The sequence below is a fragment of the Gorilla gorilla genome, chromosome 5 (assembly GCF_029281585.2).
Source record: "Gorilla gorilla gorilla isolate KB3781 chromosome 5, NHGRI_mGorGor1-v2.1_pri, whole genome shotgun sequence".
NCBI lineage: Eukaryota > Metazoa > Chordata > Mammalia > Primates > Hominidae > Gorilla > Gorilla gorilla.
Window position 1 is genome coordinate 124,111,431 of NC_073229.2, and position 20,841 is coordinate 124,132,271.

The window sequence follows — 20,841 nt, forward strand, 5'->3', positions numbered from 1 at the left end:
AGACTTGAAGAGTAAGAAAGTCTCAGAGTTGTTATTACATAACTATAAGAGAATTTAGTAAGTTTGCTGGATATAAAAACAAGCAAAAATTTAATTATATTTCCATATATTTTCTACAAACCATTAGAAAAAGAAAGTTTAAAAGAGTTAACATTTAATTGTTAAAAATATATATACCGAATGCTAAACTCAGCAAAAATTTGTAAGAACTCTACTGGAAAAATTATAACATTTAACTGATGTTAAAGAAAATTTGTAAATGGAGAAAAATACCAAGTTAATGAATTTGAAGACTCATTAATCTATAGATGTCAATTTTCCCCAGACTGACTTATAGATTCAATGCAATTCCAATAAAATTCCAAGTTTTATTCTGTGAAAGATGATAACATACTACTTCTGAAATTTAAACATAAAAGGCTAAGAATACTAAATAAACTCTTGAAAAAAGAGAATCAGATAGGACTTAATTTATTTGATATTAAGACAAATTATAAAGATACAGTAATCTACACAGTGTGATATTTGAATAGGGATAGACAAATAGATCAAGGAAACATTAAAGAGAGCCCCCAAACAGACCCATACATATATATTACACTTGATATATGAAAAGATGTCACTTCAGAGAAGTGAGGAAAGAATGGACTCTTCCATAAATGGTGCTGGGACAATTGCCTGTCTAAATGGAAAAAAAAACCAATCTCACCTATATAAATATATATTATACATACACATATACATGAATTCATATATGCTTACATACATTTATATGCACATTGATTTGAAATCTATACGTACATAAAAATAAACTCCAAGTGACTTAAAAACAAATGTAAAAGTCTTTTAGAAGTGAATATAGAGTATCTTCAGGTCCTTGGAGTAAAAAATTCCATAAACAAGACACAGAAGACACAGATGTTTAATAAAAACCAGAAAAATTTGATTACAATGAAAAAAAAATCTGTTCATTAAAAGACACCATTAAGATGGTAAAATAGGAAATCTCAGACCCTCTTTCTCCCATGGCAACACTGATTCAACAGCCATACATGGAACAATTCCCTTTGTGAGAAATCCAGAAACCAGTTAAGAAACTTGCATCCAAGGCAAATGGGAAGCCAGCTACAGCAAAGCCAATAGAAGAAACTGTGGCACCCTCTTGCCATAGTCTCTCTGGCATAGTGCCATATGATCGGGGAAAACTTCCAGCTTCTGGCTTCTCCCTGGGGAGAGAGAGAAAACTGGAGCACATGTCCATTGTTCTAACTTTCAAGGGGCTTCCTTGGGGACAGGTTTTTGTCTCATCCATCTCAATGTACTGCCAGGAAATGGCATATTCTGGATACCTGGGGGCTCCTTAGAACAAAAGAGCTGGGCAGTGTGCTGCTGCTCCAGAGGACCTGTGGTATAGCTGACAGAGGTCAATGCTGCTTGGCAGTCTCTTCCTTAGGAGGAGTGAAGATTGGAGCATATATGCAGTGTTCTGGCTTTTGGGGGGTTTCCAGAGGGACTGGTTTCTCTATAGCCCAAACTGGGGCACTGATGAGACCTCATGTACTCTGGATGCCTGGAAGGCCACTGGGAACAAAAAGAGTCAGATGGCATGCTGCTATTTTGGAGAACCTGTGGTACAAAAGATAGATACCAATGGAAAAAGAAATTATGAGTTACAGGAAAAAAGAAATTGGTAAATCTCTCTAAGTAGGAACCTAGACACACATGTCCAGAGGAGACATGTCCACAGAAAATGTTTGAGATGTCCCCTGAATCTGTAGCTATGCTGCTTGGTGAAGATGTTTCCCTGTCTGGAGCCAGTCTACAAAGACTGGGAGAGGTAGCTATATTGTTAAAATGTGTAGATACCAATGCAAAGTTACAAGGAACACAAAGAAGCAGAGAAAAATTGCCCAATCAAATGAGCCAAGTAAATTTTCAGAAATTGATACTAAAGAAACAGTTAGATACTAATTACCTGACAAATAATTCAAAATAACCACCATAAAGGTGATTGATAAACTCATTAAAACAATACAGGAACAAAATGAGAGTTTCAGCAAAGGGATAGAAAATATAAAAAAGAACCAAACAGATTTTGGAGCTGAGAAATGCAACAATTGAAATGAAAAATTCACTATAAAGCTTCAACAACAGACTTGATCAAGCAAGAGAGAGAATCAGAAAATTTGAAGACAACTCATTTGAAATATAAACTAGGCAGAGGAGCAAAAAGAAACAATAATAATAATGATAACAATAACAATAATAATAATAGTGATAATAAAGGGTAAAAAAAGCCTTAAAGACTATTGGACACCACTGAAAGGATCCATATACATGTTATGGGCATCTCAGAAAAAGAAGAGAAAGAAAGGGACAGAAAGCTTATTTAAAGAAATAATGGCTGAAATCTTCCTAAATCTGGGAAGGGAAATGAACATCCAGATTCAAGAAGACCAGCCTACCTCAAATAGGCTACATCAAAAGAAGTCCACAAAGACAACAGAAAATTTTGAAAGCAGCAAGAGAAAAACGATTCAAGGGACTTCCAATACATCTGTTAGTGGATTTCTTAGCAGAAACCTTGCAAGCCAGGAGAGAGTGGGATGATATAGTCAATGTGCTGAAAGAAAAAAACTGGCAACCAAGAATACTATGTCCAGCAAAAATATTCTTTGAAAATTAAAGAGAGATAAAGACTTTATCAGATAACAAAAGCTCTTCAAGGAGAACTACAAACCACTGCTCAACGAAATAAAAGAGGACACAAACAAATGGAAGAACATTCCATGCTCATTGATAGGAAGAATCAATATGGTGAAAATGGCCATACTGCCCAAGGTAATTTATAGATTCAATGCCATCCCCATCAAGCTACCAATGACTTTCTTCACAGAATTGGAAAAAACTACTTTAAAGTTCATATGGAACCAAAAAAGAGCCCACATAGCCAAGACAATCCTAGGCAAAAGGAACAAAGCCGGAGGCATCATGCTACCTGACTTCAAACTATACTACAAGGCTACAGTAACCAAAACAGCATGGTACTTGTACCAAAACAGATATAGACAAATGGAACAGAACAGAGGCCTCAGAAATAATGCCACACATCTACAACCATCTGATCTATGACAAATCTGACAAAAACAAGCAAGGGGGAAAGGATTTCCCATTTAATAAATGGTGCTGGGAAAACTGGCTAGCCATATGCAGAAAACTGAAACTGGACCCCTTCCTTACACCTTATACAAAAATTAACTCAAGATGGATTAAAGACATAAACATAAGACCTAAAACCATAAAAACCCTAGAAGAAAACCTAGGCGATACCATTCAGGACATAGACATGGGCAAAGACTTCATGACTAAAATGCCAAAAGCAATGGCAACAAAAGCCAAGACTGACAAATGGGATTTAATTAAACTAAAGAGCTTCTGCACAGCAAAAGAAACGATCATGAGAGTGAACAGGTAACCTATAGAATGGGAGAAAAATTTTGCAATCTACCCATCTGCCAAAAGGCTAATATCCAGAATCCACTTAAACAAATTTACAAGAAAAAAACAACAACCCCATCAAAAAGTGGGCAAAGGATATGAAGAGACACTTCTCAAAAGAAGAAAAAAAAAGCGTTTTAGGAACACTTTTTTTTTTTTAGAATGTTTTAGGAATGCTCTTACACTGTCGGTGGGAGTGTAAATTAGTTCAACCATTGTGGAAGACAGTGTGGCGATTCCTTAAGGATCTAGAACTAGAAATACCATTTGACCCAGCGATCCCATTACTGGTTATACACCCAAAGGATTATAAATCATTCTACTATAAAGACACATGCACACATATGTTTACTGAGGCACTGTTCACGGTAGCAAAGACTTGGAACCAACCCAAATGTCCATCAAGGATAGACTGGATTAAGAAATGTGGCACATATACACCATGGAATACTATGCAGTTATAAAAAAGGATAAGTTCATGTCCTTTGTGGGGACATGGATGAAGCTGGAAACCATTATTCTCAGCAAACTATCACAAGGATAGAAAACCAAACACTGCATGTTCTCACTGATAGGTGGGAGCTGAACAACGAGAACACATAGACACAGGGTGGGGGACATCACACACCAGGGCCTGTTGCGGAATGGGAGGCTGGGGGAGGGATAGCATTAGGATAAATACCTAATGTAAATGTCAAGTTGATGGGTGCAGCAAACCAACATGGCACATGTATACCTATGTAACAAACCTGCACATTGTGCACATGTACCCTAGGACTTAATGTATGATAATAATAAAAAAGAATATGAAAATCATGTCAAGTATCTTTTCCAACCACAATGGAATGAAATCTATGACAGCCAAACTAGCACGAATTTATTTTTTCCTTCTTCACAATTTCACAGATAGATTTTTTCTCATGGTATATCACATCAAACTCAGCATATGATTTTTAAAATTTCTTTATTAAGTAAAAATCTTTTTACCTTTTCACTTAAAGCACTTTATAGCTTTGCTTTGGCATATCCAAATTGCCAGCATTACTAGTCTTGTGCTTTGGGTCTGTTATTAAGTAAAATAAGGGTTACTTGAACACAAGCACTGCTACACTGTGACAGTCAGTCTGATAACTGAGACAGCTATTAAGTGACTAGCAGGCAGGTAGCATATGCAGCAAGGATATGGTAGATAAATGGATTAATCATGTCTTGAGAGAAATGAAGTTAGATAGCATGAGATTTCACTATGTTCCAGTAATGGTGCACAATTTAAAACTTATGAATTGTTTATTTTGGAAATTTCTATTTCCTAGTTTCTAACTGTGGTTGTCCACGGTAACTAAAATCTTGAAAAGTGAAACCACAGATAAGGAAGGACTAGCGTATGGTCAACTGATCTTCAACAAGGGTGCCAAAGTATACAACTGAGGAGAGGATAGACTTTTCAACAAATGATGTCGAAAAATCTGGATATCTATATGCAAAGGAATGAAATTGGACCCTTATCTTGCACTACACACAAAAATTAACTCAAAATACGTTAAAGACTTAAATGTATGACCAAAAATGTAAAACTCCTCGAAGAAAACATAGGGGAAATCTTCATGATATTGGTTTTGACAATGATTTCTTGGATATGATATCAAAAACACAGGTAACAAAAGCAAAAATAGACAATGAGTCTACACTGAACTAAAAAGCTTCTGAACAGCAAAGGAAACAACAGAGTCTAAATACATCCTACAGTCTGGGAGAAAAATTTGCAAACCACAATTCTGATAAATGGTTAATACCCAAAATATAGAAGGAACTCCTATAACTTAATATTGATAGCAAATAAGCAAATAACTCGATTTAAAAAATGGGCAAGTAACCTGAACAGACATTTATCCAAAGACAACATAGAAATGGCCAACAGATATATGAAAAGATGCTCAATGTCACTAATCAGGGAAATGCAAATCAAAACCACAGTGAGATATCACCTCATCCCTGTTAGTATGGCCATTACTAGCAAACAATAAAAACATACAAATGACAATTAAAAAAAAGTGACAAAACAAAAAACCCAGAAAATAAGTATTGTGGATGTGGAAAAGTTCGAACTCTTGTGTACTATTGGTAGGAATGTAAAATAGTGTAGCCACTATGGAAAACAGTGTGGAGGTTCCTCAAGCCAACAGGTAGAAACCATCTTAATGAACACTGATAGATGAATGTATAAAAAAAGTTTACACATACAATGGAATATTATTCCGCCATAAAATTAAGGGAATTCTGTCATATGCCACAATATGAATGAAACTTGAGGGCATGATACTAAGTGAAATAAGTGAGTCACAGAAGGAAAGATACTATATGATTTCATTTGCATGAAGTACCTAAATTAATCAAACTTATTGAAGCCAAAAGTAGAATGGTGATTGCCAGGGGCTGGAGGATGAAGAAACGGAGAATTGTTGAATGAATATAAAGTTTCAATCATGCAAGGTGAAAACAGTTTAGGTATTTGCTGTAAAATGTTGTGTTTATAGTTCATCATACTGTACTGTTCATTTATCAATTTGTTTGGGGGTGGATATCATGTTATATGTTTTCTTTTTAATCATAATAAGAAATGCATGTAGAGGACAAGAATGAATGTTTGAGAAATGATGCAGAGTTTACTGGTTCATGTTCTAGGTGTAATATTCCATTCAATGTCCTATTGGTAAACTATGTTTGCAAAAAATAAAAAATAACACGGGAATTAAAAAAAATGACACAAGAAAGCCAAAAGTCAAGTCTCAGAGTGAAGATATTTCTAAGACATATAAACAACAAAAGGCTCTTGTTCAAAATATATAAACTATCTATACAAACCTATAAAAAAAGATAGAGAAGCCTACAGAAAAATGGCAAGTGACTTCAATAGGCATTTACAAAACAGGCACCCAGCTGGTGAATAAACATATTTAAAAGGCATTTAATTTCACTGAAGATAAGGAAAAGGCTAATTAAAAGCACAATTGGATACCTTTGCTTAACTATCAGATTGGTGAAAAGTTTCATGTTTAACAGTTCTAAGTGTTGGAGCCACAGAAACTCCCACCACTGGTGGCAGCATAAATGGATATATCACTCTGGAAAACAAGGAGGCATTATTAAAGTTGAATAGATACATATTGCTGCATGACCCTGAATCTTCCCCTTAGGTAGGATATACCTAAAGATACACATGTTTATATGTACCAGGATATGTGCTCCAGAATGTTCACAGAAATATTCATTTAAAATGCCTTAAACTGAATGTATTAGTCTGTTATCACAGTGCTGTGAAGAAATGCCCAGGACTGGGTAATTTATAAAGGAAAGAGGTTTAGTTGACTCACAATTCTGCATTGCTGAGGAAGCCTCAGGAAACTTACAATCATGGCAGAAGGCAAAGGAGAAGCAGGCACCTTCTTCACAGGGTGGCAGGATGGAGTGAGCACAAGCAGGAGAAATGCCACATGCTAATAAAACCATCAGACCTCATGAGACTCACTCAGTGTCATGAGAACAGCATGGGGGAAACTGCCCCCGTGATCCAATTACTTCCACCCTTGTTCTGGCCCTTGACACATGGGGATTATGGAGATTACAATTCAAGATGAGATTTTGGGTGGGATACAGCCAAACCATATAACTGAAATTAACCAAATGTCCATTTACAATGGAATGGATAAATATATTGTGATATATTCACACAATGAAATACTATATAGCTCTGGATGGGAACAGACTCTAGGTAACACACGATAACATGGATGGATCTAAAATCATAAGGAAGGGCAAAAAGCAGAAATTCATATGTATGATTCCATTTTATAGAATTAAAAAACAAGGCAAAACGAATCTATATTACTAGGGCTACATATAATGATGGTAAAAATATAAAGAAAAGCAAAGAAGTGATAACTGCAAATGTCAGATTGTTGGCCACCTCTGAAGAGAGTAAGTTGTGACTCGTTAAGTGATTCAGAAGGACCCTGATGAGCCAACAGTGTTCTGGCTTTCTTGTCCTTGGTAGCCAGTGTTTTACGTATGGTTCTGCAGGTTATAATAACAGTAAAAGTACTGTTAAAAAACCAGTCTAACATCTGACCATATGGTTTCAAGGCAATAATCTAACTCTCTGTTCTCTTCTTTATTAATGCTTATCTTAGTCTTAATTTTCTGCCACTGCTCTCTTTTACTTTCCAATTTGATTATTTCAAATTTTAAAAATCAGCTAATATGATGTTAACTTTGATTGTGGTTCTGTTATACGAAAATTTAATGCCAAAGTGTTTACAAAAATGTAGCAAAAGAGCTATTTTCAGGCAACACAGATAAATATGACCGACTGGCTGAACCCATTGAGGAAATTCGTATGGAGAAACATATTCAGTTAGTTACCTCATGTTGTTTTAAAAATAACTGATGTGGCTCTTTTAAAAAGTCAAAATGATTAATTTATTTTAATTTTCATTTCATTGTTTAGACAATGAAATACTAGTGTTTAAGAGAGATTTAGGATACACGAAAATCTAGTGTTTTGTAATTACAAAATGTAAAATAACCAGAGAAAGTTAACTTTTATGACACTTGTTTTTTAAGCACTTCTATAAGTTTAAAAAAGAAAATATGGATCATATATGCAAATGAATAGGTTTGGGAGGCATATGCATTTTTTAAAATGATGATTTCAGTTTAAGCCATAAGCAAACTTTTTCCAATGAATTATGTATAGCAATTTTTATGATCTCACAAATCATTTATGAATTTCAATATCTCTTCTCCAAATATAATCTACAGGAAGATAGCTCGCCACATGTGTTTCCAAGACTAATGGCTTCACGTCATAAGATTTGGGAGTATACTCAATTTGGCTACGTATTAATTTCTTTTAATGCTTAATCAAAAAGAATTGCAGTCAGAAGGCTTACTTGTTATTGACAACTCCCAGGCTAATGAAATCTCAGCCCAAAGCTTTGTAGCCCCACTCTTCCACCTCTCTATACAACTTGCTTTATTTATTTTCCAGCTCTCAAGTCCTTTGAGGAAGATGGGAGCTTCAAAGAGTAGACAAGAAAGAAATATGTTAAATAATACTGTGTGTGGAAAGGACTTTGAAAGTAAACTGTAACCTTTTTATCCTTAAATACCTGAAAAAGTAAGAGCTCTTTTATCTTAGCTGTCACTGTTTTTCTTCAGTGTCAATTAAAACTTCATGTTTACTATCTCCTGTAAATGTTGGAATTTGAAGTAAAGGCAAATTAGTGTATCAATGGAAATTCATCATAAATATAATTTTGTGAATCCTCATCATATTTGTAAGAAATTTGTTGCTTTATTGACTTAATATAATTTCAAATTGGGAAACTCACCAAATCAAATAATAAATCCATGTCAAGAAAAATAATCTACTTGTCTTTCTTCTCGTTTTGTGAACTGTGGCAGGTAGCAGCCTGCCTTCCCTCCAGGTGTATGGCTGCTAAACTTGAAGAGTGAATGCCCAACAATATTTGGTGCTTCACCGGTTCAGCAAGTACCATATTCTTATCTTTGTGTTTTTAATAGACTGTTTCATTAGTTAAATATAGAGAAACAAAATATTAATTCACTGATGGTTGTTAAATATTAGCTGTTGAAAAAGTTTAAGCATTAGTATTTAAATTATGTTCATAATTTTAATTATTGTTAATCTTTAATCAAAGGGTTATTTTAAAGAATCTTTTGTATAAAGAATCTCTCAATTCTTCAGTATGATTTCATTATATCTTGGGGCCATTTTCATCCAGGAAAACTCCCCCTAATTTTATAATGAAAGCCAATGCTAAATAAGATTAACTGCATAAAAACTCCTTTGCAAAAGCCCCCTTGCACTGTCTCTCCATCTGTGCTCATGTGGTACCTTTGGGTTGAACCCATCCATCCTGAATATTAAAGAAAAAAGTACTTTTTTTGATACTTTTCAAAGTATAAACTTTTTTCTCATTCCTTAAATTGCAAGTTTTGACACTTACTTGAAATATGACCCCAGAAAACAGGTCTTAAACAGTTAAGTCTTTTGGTAGCAAGATTGTTTTTCTTAAAAAAAAAAAAAACAGAAATTTATGCTTGTGAGGTTGGTGTTGAAAGAAGACTGACAGTGTCAGTTTAATGTATTCTGATTCACATCATTCATCTATGTACACTGACATCTTCATACATACACAATTTATTCATGATGACTAGGACAAGCAAAAGGAGAAATGCATTTAAAGAACATTAGGCTTTTTAAAGCAAAAAGACAGTGTTAAGAAGTCTGAAAAGTGATAATAAAAAATATATGGCAAAGAGGAACATGATGCAGAGATTAAATCAAAAGACCTAACAGATGATGAGCTTACTTAGATTGCAGTGATAATTTCATAGTTTTGATTATTTTTTAACATAAACCCTAAAATAATTATCTTCAACTTATTTCAGTAAACAGTCATGATGATGAGATTAAGTGAACTGGTAAGCCAGCTTTTGGCTGCTGGTTTTGTTACTATTTTCAAGTTAAATATCAGGGAAAAAAATCATCTGGGGAAAAAACCTACTGCTAATGGAAAACCACTGAAGACAGTTCAATAGCCACAATGTGCAAAATAGCACAATTACATTTACCTGTCAACAATCCCCCCCTCCATACACACCTATGGATCCAAGCTTTATACATTTGCTCTCCAAGTTATGTCCCAACTAACTGGAGGATCTCATTTTTCACCTGATCCACCCATCTCCCTACATTCTATTCAACCTCTATTTGTGAAATCTCTATTTCAGTGATCTCCAGGCATACTCTATCTTATGTCATTCACTCACTTAACACACATTATAGTGTCTATAGCAAAGAATTTGGTTTAGTAATCTCTCTTAGTCTCAGGTTCCCCATTGGTAAAACAGTAATAATAATAGTACCTATCTCATACTGAGGTTGTGATGATTAATGTGATAATCCAAAAAAAGTATTGAGAATAATGTATTCTAGTAAGTATTCAATTAATATCAGTTATTACAATAATCATCATGATCATCATTATGCACTAGATTTAGTTTACTGGCGGTATGGAACCCTGGGATGGAGAGGAGGTGGTGGTAAGAACTGTAGGAATGAGTTGTGAACCAAGACAGGGCTGAGGTTAAGGCTCTCAGTTGTTAGTCCTTAATCTACAGGGAATGGGTTTTGAAACATAGCACCAGCTTTTAGTTCAAAACACTTCAGACAGTGAAGAGAACCAGAGGAAAGTGGATCACTCCCATGATCCCATCTCTATATATTGATATTGTTTAGACAACAGCTAGAATGACTGGATTTAGATATGGGGAAACTAGGCTTGGTCTCCTCTTATAGCTAGACAGCAAGCTAGGGGTCATTCTACCTCTCACTTCTCAGTTGCCCACATATCTCTAAGTGACATGGAGAAGCTAGACAGAAAAGACTAATGGAGTTTTTCCTAATGAGGAATACACCATGAGTTGGTGATCATGATGTAAAATTACGGTCATATTGGCTGGGATTTTTTTTTTTTACTATCAACCAAAAGGATTTAATCAACATTTATAAAATACTCTACCCAACAACAGCAGACTTAACATTCTTTTCAAGTGTTTATGGAACAAATGTCAAGATAGACCATATCCTTGTTATAAAACAAGGCTCAATACATTTCAAAGAATTGAAATTATACAGTGTGTTTTTTTACCATAACAAAATCAAACTAGAAATCAATAACAGCAAAATGTTCTCCAAACATTTGTAAACTAAACACACTTCCACATAATCTATGGGCCAGGTAAGTCTGAAGGGAAATTTAAAAATATATTGAACTGAATCAAAATGAAAATATAGCATATAAAATTTTATGACACTGCTAAAGCAGGGCTATAAGGGAAATTTATAGCATAGGTTAAACTTAAGTGCATTTATTAGAAATGATGAAAAGTCTCAAATCAATAATCTAAGACAATAAATGTAATTTACCCTTATATCTCTTTACTGTCTCCTTTTTATAATTGTCTTAAATGTTTCCTCTAAATACATTTAGAATCACATCAGATAATGTAACTTTTCACCCATCTAACGTAATTTAGAAAACTCAAGGGCCAGGTGTGGTGGCTCATGCCTGTAATCCCAGCACTTTGGGAGGCTGAGGCGGGAGGATCACGAGGTCAGGAGTTCAAGACCAGCCTGGCCAACATGGTGAAACCCTCTCTCTACTAAAAATACAAAAATTAGTCGCACATGGTGGCAGGTGCCTGTAATCCCAGCTAGTCAGGAGGCTAAGGCAGCAGAATTGCTTGAACTCAGGAGGTGGAGGTTGCAGTGAGCCAAGATCATGCCATTGCACTCCAGCCTGGGTGACAAGAGCAAGACTCCATCTCAAAAAAAAAAAAAAAAAAAAAAAAAAAAAAAGAAAACTCAAGAGAAGGAAGCTTGTTGTATTTAGGCATATTTTTGAGTAAAGCATTTTTTCTTTTTTTTTCCTTTTATTTTTTATTTTAATATTATTATACTTTAAGTTTTAGGGTACATGTACACAATGTGCAGGTTTGGTACACATGTATACATGTGCCATGTTGGTGTGGTGCACCCATTAACTCGTCATTTAGCATTAGGTATATCTCCTATCCCTCCCCCCTCCCCCCACCCACAACAGTCCCCAGAGTGTGATGTTCCCCTTCCTGTGTCCAAGTGTTCCCATTGTTCAATTCCCATCTATGAGTGAGAACATGTGGTGCTTGGTTTTTTGTCCTTGTGATAGTTTGCTGAGAATGATGGTTTCCAATTTCATCCATGTCCCTACAAAGGACATGAACTCTTCATTTTTATGGCTGCATAGTATTCCATGGTGCATATGTGCCACATTTTCTTAATCCAGTCTATCATTGTTGGACATTTGGGTTGGTTCCAAGTCTTTGCTACTGTGAATAGTGCCGCAATAAACATACATGTGCATGTGTCTTTACAGCAGCATGATTTATAGTCCTTTGGGTATATACCCAGTAATGGGATGGCTGGGTCAAATGGTATTTCTAGTTCTAGATCCCTGAGGAATCGCCACACTGACTTCCACAATGGTTGAACTAGTTTACAGTCCCACCAACAGTGTAAAAGTGTTCCTATTTCTCCACATCCTCTCCAGCACCTGTTGTTTCCTGACTTTTTAATGATTGCCATTCTAACTGGTGTGAGATGGTATCTCATTGTGGTTTTGATTTGCATTTCTCTGATGGCCAGTGATGATGAGCATTTTATCATGTGTTTTTTGGCTGCATAAATGTCTTCTTTTGAGAAGTGTCTGTTCATATCCTTTGCCCACTTTTTGATGGGGTTGTTTGTTTTTTTCTTGTAAATTTGTTTTGAGTTCATTGTAGATTCTGAATATCAGCCCTTTGTCATATGAGTAGGTTGCGAAAATTTTCTCCCATTTTGTAGGTTGCCTGTTCACTCTGATGGTAGTTTCTTTTGCTGTGCAGAAGCTCTTTAGTTTAATTAGATCCCATTTGTCAATTTTGGCTTTTGTTGCCTTTGTTTTTGGTGTTTTAGACATGAAGTCCTTGCCCATGCCTATGTCCTGAATGGTATTGCCTAGGTTTTCTTCTAGGGTTTTTATGGTTTTAGGTCTAACATGTAAATCTTTAATCCATCTTGAATTGATTTTTGTATAAAGTGTAAGGAAGGGATCCAGTTTCAGCTTTCTACATATGGCTAACCAGTTTTCCCAGCACCATTTATTAAATAGGGATTCCTTTCCCCATTGCTTGTTTTTGTCAGGTTTGTCAAAGATCAGATGGTTGTAGATATGCGGCCTTATTTCTGAGGGCTCTGTTCTGTTCCATTGATCTATATCTCTGTTTTGGTACCAGTACCGTGCTGTTTTGGTTACTGTAGCCTTGTAGTATAGTTTGAAGTCAGGTAGCATGATGCCTCCAGCTTTGTTCTTTTGGCTTAGGATTGACTTGGCGATGTGGGCTCTTTTTTGTTTCCATATGAACTTTAAAGTAGTTTTTTCCAATTCTGTGAAGAAAGTCATTGGTAGCTTGATGGGGATGGCATTGAATCTGTAAATTATCTTGGGCAGTATGGCCATTTTCATGATATTGATTCTTCCTACCTATGAGCTTGGAATGTTCTTCCATTTCTTTGCATCCTCTTTTATTTCACTGAGCAGTGGTTTGTAGTTCTCCTTGAAGAGGTCCTTCACATTCCTTGTAAGTTGGATTCCTAGGTATTTTATTCTTTTTGAAGCAATTGTGAATGGGAGTTCACTCATGATTTGGCTCTCTGTTTGTCTGTTATTGGTGTATAAGAATGCTTGTGATTTTTGTACATTGATTTTGTATCCTGAGATTTTGCTGAAGTTGCTTATCAGCCTAAGGAGATTTTGGGCTGAGACAATGGGGTTTTCTAGATATACAATCATGACATCTGCGAACAGGGACAATTTGACTTCCTCTTTTCCTAATTGAATACTATTTATTTCCTTCTCCTGCCTAATTGCCCTGGCCAGAACTTCCAACACTATGTTGAATAGGAGTGGTGAGAGAGGGCATCCCTGTCTTGTGCCAGTTTTCAAAGGGAATGCTTCCAGTTTTTGCCCATTCAACAGGATATTTGCTGTGGGTTTGTCATAGATAGCTCTTATGATTTTGAGATACGTCCCATCAATACATAATTTATTGAGAGTTTTTAGCATGAAGGGTTGTTGAATTTTGTCAAAGGCCTTTTCTGCATCTATTGAGATAATCATGTGGTTTTTGTCTTTGGTTCTGTTTGTATGCTGGATTACCTTTATTAATTTATGTATGTTGAACCAGCCTTGCATCCCAGGGATGAAGCCCATTTGATCATGGTGGATAAGCTTTTGATGTGCTGCTGAATTCGGTTTGCCAGTATTTTATTGAGGATTTTTGCATCAATGTTCATCAAGGATATTGGTCTAAAATTCTCTTTTTTTGTTGTATCTCTGCCAGGCTTTATCAGGATGATGCTGGCCTCATAAAATGAATTAGGGAGGATTCCCTCTTTTCCTATTGATTGGAATAGTTTCAGAAGGAATGGTACCAGTTCCTCCTTGTACCTCTGGTAGAATTCGGCTGTGAATCCATCTGGTCCTGGACTCTTTTCGGTTGGTAAGCTATTGATTATTGCCACAATTTCAGAGCCTGTTATTGGTCTATTCAGAGATTCAACTTCTTCCTGGTTTAGTCTTGGGAGGGTGTATGTGTCGAGGAATTTATCCATTTCTTCTAGATTTTCTAGTTTATTTGCGTAGAGGTGTTTGTAGTATTCTCTGATGGTAGTTTGTATTTCTGTGGGATCAGTGATGATATCCCCTTTATCATTTTTTATTGCGTCTATTTGATTCTTCTCTCTTTTCTTCTTTATTAGTCTTGCTAGCAGTCTATCAATTTTGTTGATCCTTTCAAAAAACCAGCTCCTGGATTCATTAATTTTTTGAAGGGTTTTTTGTGTCTCTATTTCCTTCAGTTCTGCTCTGATTTTAGTTATTTCTTGCCTTCTGCTAGCTTTTGAATGTGTTTACTCTTGGGTTTCTACTTCTTTTAATTGTGATGTTAGGGTGTCAATTTTGGATCTTTCCTGCTTTCTTTTGTGGGCATTTAGTGCTATAAATTTCCCTCTACATACTGCTTTGAATGTGTCCCAGAGATTCTGGTATGTTGTGTCTTTGTTCTCGTTGGTTTCAAAGAACATCTTTATTTCTGCCTTCATTTCGTTATGTACCCAGTAGTCATTCAGGAGCAGGTTGTTCAGTTTCCATGTAGTTGAGTGGTTTTGAGTGAGTTTCTTAATCCTGAGTTCTAGTTTGATTGCACTTTGGTCTGTGAGACAGTTTGTTATAATTTCTGTTCTTTTACATTTGCTGAGGAGAGCCTTACTTCCAACTATGTGGTCCGTTTTGGAATAGCTGTGGTGTGGTGCTGAAAAAAATTGTATATTCTATTGATTTGGGATGGAGAGTTCTGTAGATGTCTATTAGGTCCACTTGGTGCAGAGCTGAGTTCAATTCCTGGGTATCCTTGTTAACTTTCTGTCTCATTGATCTGTCTAATGTTGACAGTGGGGTGTTAAAGTCTCCCATTATTATTGTGTGGGAGTCTAAGTCTCTTTGTAGGTCACTAAGGACTTGCTTTATGAATCTGGGTGCTCCTGTATTGGGTGCATATATATTTAGGATAGTTAGCTCTTCTTGTTGAATTGATCCCTTTACCATTATGTAATGGCCTTCTTTGTCTCTTTTGATCTTTGTTGGTTTAAAGTCTGTTTTATCAGAGACTAGGATTGCAACCCCTGCCTTTTTTTGTTTTCCATTTGCTTGGTAGATCTTCCTCCATCCCTTCATTTTGAGCCTATGTGTGTCTCTGCACGTGAGATGGGTTTCCTGAATACAGCACACCGATGGGTCTTGACTCTTTATCCAATTTGCCAGTCTGTGTCTTTTAATTGGAGCATTTAGCCCATTTACATTTAAAGTTAATATTTTTATGTGTGAATCTGGTCCTGTCATTATGATGTTAGCTTGTGATTTTGCTCATTAGTTGATGCAGTTTCTTCCTAGCCTTGATGGTCTTTACAATTTGGCATGATTTTGCAGTGGCTGGTAACGGTTGTTCCTTTCCATGTTTAGTGCTTCCTTCAGGAGCTCTTTTAGGGCAGGCCTGGTGGTGACAAAATCTCTCAGCATTTGCTTGTCTGTAAAGGATTTTATTTCTCCTTCACTTATAAAGCTTAGTTTGGCTGGATATGAAATTCTGGGTTGAAAATTCTTTCTTTAAGAATGTTAAATATTTGCCCCCACTCTCTCCTGGCTTGTAGAGTTTCTGCCGAGAGATCCACTGTTAGTCTGATGGGCTTCCCTTTGTGGGTAACCCGATCTTTCTCTCTGGCTGCCATTAACATTTTTTCCTTCATTTCAACTTTGGTGAATCTGACAATTATGTGTCTTGGAGTTGCTCTTCTTGAGGAGTATCTTTGTGGCGTTCTCTGTATTTCCTGAATCTGAATGTTGGCCTGCCTTGCTAGATTGGGGAAGTTCTCCTGGATAATATCCTGCAGAGTGTTTTCCAACTTGGTTCCATTCTCCCCATCACTTTCAGGTACACCAATCAGACATAGATTTTGTCTTTTCACATACTCCCATATTTCTTGGAGGTTTTGTTTGTTTCTTTTTATTCTTTTTTCTCCAAACTTCCCTTCTCACTTTATTTCATTCATTTCATCTTCCAACACTGATACCCTTTCTTCCAGTTGATCGCATTGGCTCCTGAGGCTTCTGCATTGTTCATGTAGTTCTCAAGCCTTGGCTTTCAGCTCCGTCAGCTCCTTTAAGGACTTCTCTGCATTGGTTATTCTAGTTATCCATTTGTCTAATTTTTTTCTCACAGTTTTTAACTTCTTTGCCATTGGTTTGAATTTCCTCCTGTAGCTTGGAGTAGTTTGATCGGCTGGAGCCTTCTTCTTTCAACCCGTCAAAGTCATTCTCCGTCCAGCTTTGTTCCGTTGCTGGTGAGGAGCTGTGTTTCTTTGGTGGAGGAGAGGCGCTCTGCTTTTTAGAGTTTCCAGTTTTTCTGCTCTGTTTTTTCCCCATCTTTGTGGTTTTATCTACTTTTGGTCTTTGATCATGGTGACGTACAGAAGGGTTTTTGGTGTGGATTTCCTTTCTGTTTGTTAGTTTTCCTTCTAACAGGCAGGACCCTCAGCTGCAGGTCTGTTGGAGTTTGCTAGAGGTCCAGTCCAGATGCTGTTTGCCTGGGTATCTGGCTGCAGAACAGTGGTGGCTGTACAATAGCAGATCTTGGTGAACCGCAAATACTGCTGCCTGATCATTCCTCTGGAAATTTTGTCTCAGAGGAGTACCCGGCCATGTGAGGTGTCCGTCTGCCCCTACTGGGGGATGCCTCCCAGTTAGGCTGCTCGGGGGTCAGGGACCCACTTGAGGAGGCAGTCTGCCCATTCTCAGATCTCCAGCTGCATGCTGGGAGAACCACTACTCTCTTCAAAGCTGTCAGACAGGGACATTTAAGTCTGCAGAGGTTACTGCTGTCTTTTTGTTTGTCTGTGCCCTTCCCCCAGAGGTGGAGCCTACAGAGGCAGGCAGGCCTCCTTGAGCTGTGGTGGGCTCCACCCAGTTCGAGCTTCCAGGCTGCTTTGTTTACCTAATCAAACCTGGGTAATGGCAGGTGCCCCTCCCCCAGTCTCGCTGCCGCCTTGCAGTTTGATCTCAGACTGCTGTGCTAGCAATCAGTGAGACTCCGTGGGTGTAGGACCCTCTGAGCCAGGTGTGGGATATAATCTCCTGGTGTCCCGTTTTTTAAGCCCGTTGGAAAACCGCAGTATTAGGGTGGGGGTGACCCAATTTTCCAGGTGCCATCTGTCATCCCTTTCTTTGACTAGGAAAGGGAACTCCCTGACCCCTTGCGCTTCCCGAGTAAGGCAATGCCTCGCCCTGCTTCAGCTCGCACACGGTGCGCTGCACCCACTGTCCTGCACCCACTGTCTGGCACTCCCTAGTGAGATGAACCCGGTGCCTCAGATGGAAATGCAGAAATTACCCATCTTCTGCGTCGCTCACGCTGGGAGCTGTAGACCGGAGCTGTTCCTATTCGGCCATCTTGGCTCCTGAGTAAAGTCGGGAATGTACTTTAAACATACTCACTACTTCGTTTCTGCCTCTTACCCATCTCCTTAGGATAAGTAGTGGCTAAACACTTATATCAATATAGCTTAAACAACTGAACTTTATGATAATTCTTGACTGACAGAAAGGCATGTCACTTTTCAATCACAAACATTCATAGCATCCTTCATTTGAATTCTTTTGCTAAGTGACCAGAGAGAAATTTCTGTCTGCTGGAATGATGCAGGAATTGAATCTCACAGTTTGAGGGTGGGTATGCAGACAGTCAGGAGCAGGTGCAGGGTTTGTGGATCTTTCAGCTTATACAACTAGCGGAAGGTCTTTAGGAAAAACACAAATTTACAAACACAAATATAAGGGCAAAAAAGATATGACAGTACATTACAAATTTAAAAAAGTTAAAAATATCCCAAAGATAAAATCCAGGAAAGTAATATAGTATTTTGATTAACTGCCTAACAAACCTATATCTTTCTTCAACATGTTTGGGTTGCATAATCTTTAATTATCTCTTCAAATGACAATGATGATATAACATCCATTTCTGAACATCCAGTTCAGAATCTATAGCCTTAGGAAACTATGTGATTTTTGCACAAGTCTCAACCTTTTTATGTCTGCGCATTTTCAGCCTACATGAAAACCAGCCATAATCTGGTGGGCACCAATTATGTGGAGCTTTGGGGTACCTCCAGGTGGCATTAGTGTCCTAGGAGATGAAGCATGGATGGTGACTGATGGTGTGAAGGAGCAGGACTGCTGTAGGCCCTAGTTGTGTAGCCATAGTTGCGCCACAGCTCATCTCTCAAACCACCATCTATGCCTTTTGGTCAAGCTGCTCCAGGTGTGGCTGCGGCCAGCTAGCCACATCTGTCTACTTTTGTGGAGCACCACCTGTGGCTTTTTTACAGTGCTCCCCAGCTACCTCATGCCAATGCACCCACCTGGACCTCTAGGCATCTTCAAAACCCTGTCTCCTACTTCAGTTCACCTTCTGACACCTGCTTTTGCACCGTCCCCATCCAGCCCTGCATAGGGACTGCCTAAGCCTTGCTAAGGTAAGGCCTGCTGGCTAGGAACCGGGGCCTACTGCTCAAATTCCAGTTTTGCCTGTAAGAAATTGACATCCTTTGCTGACATTCTTGCCTCACACCCTTGCTGGCCCCTTGCCACAGATATTTTTGTCAGCAACTCATACATTCCACAGCATCAAAAGCAACCTTAGGCGAACAGAGGCCAGAATGCCAATATTTACCTGACCTGCTGATTTTCTTTTGACTTCATTTTTATAACAAAGTTATATTTTAGTGATTTTGGTTTGGTATAAGTAAATACTTAGCTTTTGATAAGCACCTGGGGTCTGAGATACAGTCTGACATGTTATCCTACTCATTTATGAATCACTCTCAAAATGTGTGCATAAAAGTTAATTTTCTTCTGTTCAAGCAATATCTAACATTTTAATTAGCATGTTCAAAATGTCCTTTGATCTTGAACTGTATTAGCTGGAAGGGAATGTTCTTTGAGGATTTGAAAAGAAGTTAGGGAGCTCAGACTCAAGTTCTGTGCCTTCTAAGGCCTATTAGATTCTTAGGAAACCTCCAGTTCATCATTTCGCTAGAGAAGTTTTCACACATAGTTGGAGAGAAATTTTGAAGAAAATTTACTCTGCTTAGGAAGAACAGAAGAAAACGTACCCTGCTCCTGAGACTGTTCACAGGAGTTTTGATACCATACAGAGTAGGGCTGCATCATTACTTTCATGGGCTCTAGACACTTTTGTCTTTGTAAGCCCATTCCTCTGTAAAGAAAAAAAAGTCATATTTACCATTGCATTGGTATAAAGGCAATTGTACTCCAGGTTGGGTACATTTATTTTTTTTTCCCTTCTGAATTTAAAAGAAATGTAAACGTTTCCATTGGCCCCTAGAGGTCCTGTGGGTCCTGGGCATAATGGCTACTATGCCTAGTGGATAAGTCGGTTCCACTTATTCTTATCCTTTAAAAAAGGTAGCAAAGTTTTAAATTAAAAACTTGAAATGTCATGCTATTTCCTCAGTTTCAGAATTAAGAAGACTCATCTACTTAAAAACAAGGCTACTGCTAGCTAATTCAACCATAATAAAGTTTGCTAGATGATAAGTATAATTTATGATGTTGATATTCAATCTTGGACCATATCACTGCTTTTCTGGAAACTAGTACAAACAATGTAAATACTTTTAATATGAGGTAAACTCAAAAATTATACCCACGAAGTGAGCAGGCACAGGGAAGAAACACTTTAAGAATCAATATAAACAGGGATCCCGACATGATGTGGCAAAGGTATAGAGGAATGCAAAGGAAGAAAGTGCAGCCGATGGGCCTCTCTGGCAGGGCCACAATCAGAGACAAGGTAGGTTTCCACGTGATTAGTAGCATTCAGCGGCTCCAGGGAGATGCCCCACCTCTTACTTACCTGACATTTAATTTAACTGAGAATGTAGACTTTCATCTCTATAGTACAAATGGTGCTTATAATGTGAAAATCTTTAAGATGAAGTATTGTATTCAATGCATGACACAGAATTAAGGACTGCCATCTGACTCTTCTCTGAAAGCAGGTTGTGTTAAGAGGACATTTCCTACACTTGCCCATCTTACAGAG